The sequence below is a fragment of the Piliocolobus tephrosceles genome, chromosome 1 (genome assembly GCF_002776525.5).
Source record: "Piliocolobus tephrosceles isolate RC106 chromosome 1, ASM277652v3, whole genome shotgun sequence".
NCBI classification, from domain to species: domain Eukaryota; kingdom Metazoa; phylum Chordata; class Mammalia; order Primates; family Cercopithecidae; genus Piliocolobus; species Piliocolobus tephrosceles.
The window spans coordinates 212,263,184-212,266,484 of record NC_045434.1 but is presented as its reverse complement, the minus strand read 5'-3'; the positions used below and the strand labels follow the sequence as shown (position 1 = coordinate 212,266,484).

The 3,301-nt window shown below is 58.2% G+C and overlaps 1 protein-coding gene across 1 annotated transcript in view; it reads left to right on the top strand.

Annotated features, from left to right (window-relative positions):
- The first annotated feature begins 2,564 nt into the window (after positions 1-2,564).
- The window catches only part of PIK3CD (phosphatidylinositol-4,5-bisphosphate 3-kinase catalytic subunit delta), a 97,454-nt gene continuing 96,717 nt past the window's right edge, over positions 2,565-3,301 (top strand). The window contains exon 1 of the mRNA XM_026447391.1: positions 2,565-2,811. The gene's annotated coding sequence lies outside the window, so the exon portion shown is untranslated. The remainder of the gene's footprint in view (positions 2,812-3,301) is intronic.

The following is a 3,301-nucleotide window of genomic DNA, read 5'->3' as shown; positions in this document are numbered from 1 at the left end:
ACCTTCCCCGCTGGCCCCGGGTGCTGTTGGTGCTGAGGGATGACTGTGCCCAAAGGCCATGAGAGAGGAGGGCCTTCGATGCTGAAGGCCGGGGGGCCTCTTGTTTCTAGTTCCGCAGCCCCGCAGCCTACGGTGACAGGGAGCAGAGGCTGCGGGTGGCAGAGTCCCACTGTCGATCTGAGAACAGTGGAGGAACCACGGAGGCAGGCAGCACCTCCCGCAGGAGCCAGGGGATCGAGGCTGCAGTGAGCTGAGATCGTGCCACTGCAATCCAGCCTGGGCAACAGAGAGAGACGCCTGTAATCCCAGCACTTTGGGAGGCTGAGGCCAGTGGATCACCTGAGGTCACGAGTTTGAGATCAGCCTGGCCAACATGGTGAAACCCTGTCTCTACGAAAAAATACAAAAATTAGCTGTGTGTGGTGGCGCATTCCTGTAACTCCAGCTACTCGGGAGGCTGAGGCAGGAGAATCGCTTGAACCTGGGAGGTGGAGGTTGCAGTGAGCCAAGATCGCGCCACTGCGCTCCAGCCTGGGTGACGGAGTGAGACTCAGTTTCAAAAAGAAAGAAAGAAAAATCTTCTTCTTTTAGAGCAGAAACATCCAGTCTCACAAAGCCCAAAGATGCCGTTCTAAAATATACTAGAAGGATAGCTCAAAGACTCACATTTTCTGGGGTTCACTCTGTGTCAGGCTCAGTTATAAGCAGTTGTTTTTTTTTTTTGTTGTTGTTGTTGTTTTTTTTTTTTTTTTTGAGACGGAGTCTTGCTCTGTCGCCCAGGCTGAAGTGCAGTGGCCGGATCTCAGCTCACTGCAAGCTCCGCCTCCCGGGTTTACACCATTCACCTGCCTCAGCCTCCGGAGTAGCTGGGACTACAGGCGCCCACCACCTCGCCCGGCTAGTTTTTTTTGTATTTTTTAGTAGAGACGGGGTTTCACCATGTTAGCAGGATGGGTCTCCATCTCCTGATCTCGTGATCCACCCGCCTCAGCCTCCCAAAGTGCTGGGATTACAGGCTTGAGCCACCGCGCCCGGCCAAGCAGTTTTACATATATGAATTACTTATTTCCAACAACAATTCTAAAAGTTGAGCACTGGCCTCTGCTGTGGTCTAAGCAGCCCCAGAGCCTTCTGGGAAAGGCACCCCTGCCGTGGATGGAGGATAGGTCTGTGGTGGGTGAGTGGAGGCCACAGCTCAGCTCTGAGGTTTCAGCCTCAGTGACCGGGCAGAGTGCCTTCCTTGCCTTCCTCACACGGAGGTGGCCCAGAGTTGGTGGCCCCGGTGAGACTGGTTGGAGGTGTGTTGAGTTTGAGGGCTCCGTGGAATGTTGGGGGGATTTCCAGAGGCAGCTGGAGGGGAAGAGGTGGTGGCCATGGTGGACGGTGGGTGGTGAAGGAGAGATGAGCTGCGGTCAAGACCAGGGTGACACTGGGCAGTAAGGGTGATCCCGAGGACTCAGATCCCCCAGGGCCCGCGGAAGCAAAAGGTTGGGCGGTGGGAACTCCACGGGAGGGTCCCCAGAAGCCCCTGTTTACCGTCTGTGGTCTGTCCTGGGGTGGGGCAGGCAGGGCCAGGGGCTTCATGACCCAAGTGAGGGGTGGGCCTGGGTGGGGAGTATTTTCAGCGGGTTCTCTCCCCACTGTCACCCCAGTGAGGCCACCTGAGGTCACCTCTTCCCCAGGGGGTCTCGGGCCACTGGCGCCTCTAAGGCCTGGGGCTGCTGTGAGTTTCGGCCCCGGGAGGAAAGGGTGAGTCTGAACTCACTTGAAGGTCTGAGTCCTGGGGCTTCAGGGCCACACCTACCTGAGTTTGTGCTGGGGGTTGGTGCCCTCCCTCTGCGGTTGTCAGCAGGGTGCCTTCTCCCCAGGCTCCTTCTCCTCTTCTCCAAGAGAGAGGCTGGGGCACCTGTCCTCCCAGCTCACACATTCCACGAACCCCCAGGGAGGACGGTCCTCAGCAGCTGACCCTCTCCCCTTTCTTACCACCAGCCGAGAATGAGGATGTGCTGAGAAGCCAGAAACAGCACTCCCTGCCCCCCATCCCCACCCACCGCGCTCAGAGGCCTAGAACAAAAACATACCACAAATAGAAATCAAAGCCTGAGAAAGAATCGAGGAGCCATGACCCCGCCGTGGGAAAGGCTGTGTGACCTTGGCCAAGTCACTTCACTTCTCTGAGTGCACCTGCCTGTCTGTAAAATGGGGTAGTGATCTCAACCTTGGGGAGCTGCTGGGAGAAGGTGAGCTAAGATGTCAGAGGCCGGGTACAGGTGTGAAGTTCAGTCTGAAAACAAAGCCCCTGGCAGCAGGGTCCTCGCCGGACTCCCCGCTTGCCCTGGGCTCCCCCGCCCCCGCAGTCAGACCGGGACTGCCCCTGACCACTTTCCCGTAAGGCTGCGGTGGACGGGCTGCCACACTTGCCTGCGGAGCGCTTCTGCAGTCTCGCTCTCCACTTCCTGTTTTTCTCCCCAACGAATTTTGCACCATTACTCTTTCATGGGGTGAGGGGCGAGTGGGGGCGGAGGCGGAGGCCTGCCTGGGAAGGAAGCCCTGGGGTCGGAGGCGCCCCGGACGCCACGAGGTTGTGAGACGAGTGTGCTTTGCACTCTGCAGGCTCCAGCTCAGAGTAGCTGTGGGTGCTAAGGAGGCTGGGGGCTGGCCCACGGGGGGAGCAGAGGAGTCCTCAGTGCGGTCCTCACTCTGGAAACAGCATTTTTTCCCTAGGCTTAAGAATGACTCCAGGGATGGACTGATCCAGGCTGGAGCCACATCTGTCCGGTGATACCAGGGGCAGAGGGACCACTCTGACAGGTGAGTCCCGCCTCCCTACTCCCCAGAGGCCGTCAGGCCTTGGATCATGGACTGCAGGGTCCCTCGGCGTCAGGCCTCTCCTTGAAGGGTGTGAAGGGGCTGTTCCTGCACTGGCTGGGATGTGGACACTTGTCCTTTCTCTTCCTCGGCTACAGCCCCCTGCCCCTGGGCAAAGCATCACCTTGCCCCTTCATGACCACATCACTCATGTATTCCTTCATGACTGGCGACACCCTCTGGGTGCCAAACACAGGGAGGCAGCCCAGGAGCCAGGCCAGATCCACGCAGAGTCACTCAGGAGCAGCTGAGTGAACAGGCAATCACAGTTGAGTAGACTGAGTGCTGGGAGGGGGATGATACAGCCCGCAGTATGAGGAAGGGCTCCTTGGGACAAGGGGGCCAAAGCAGGTAACATCTGTGCAGGGCCCGAATTCTACTGAGTAGTTAGCAGAGAAAGTGCGTGTGTGCGTGTGTGTGTGTGTTTGTGTGT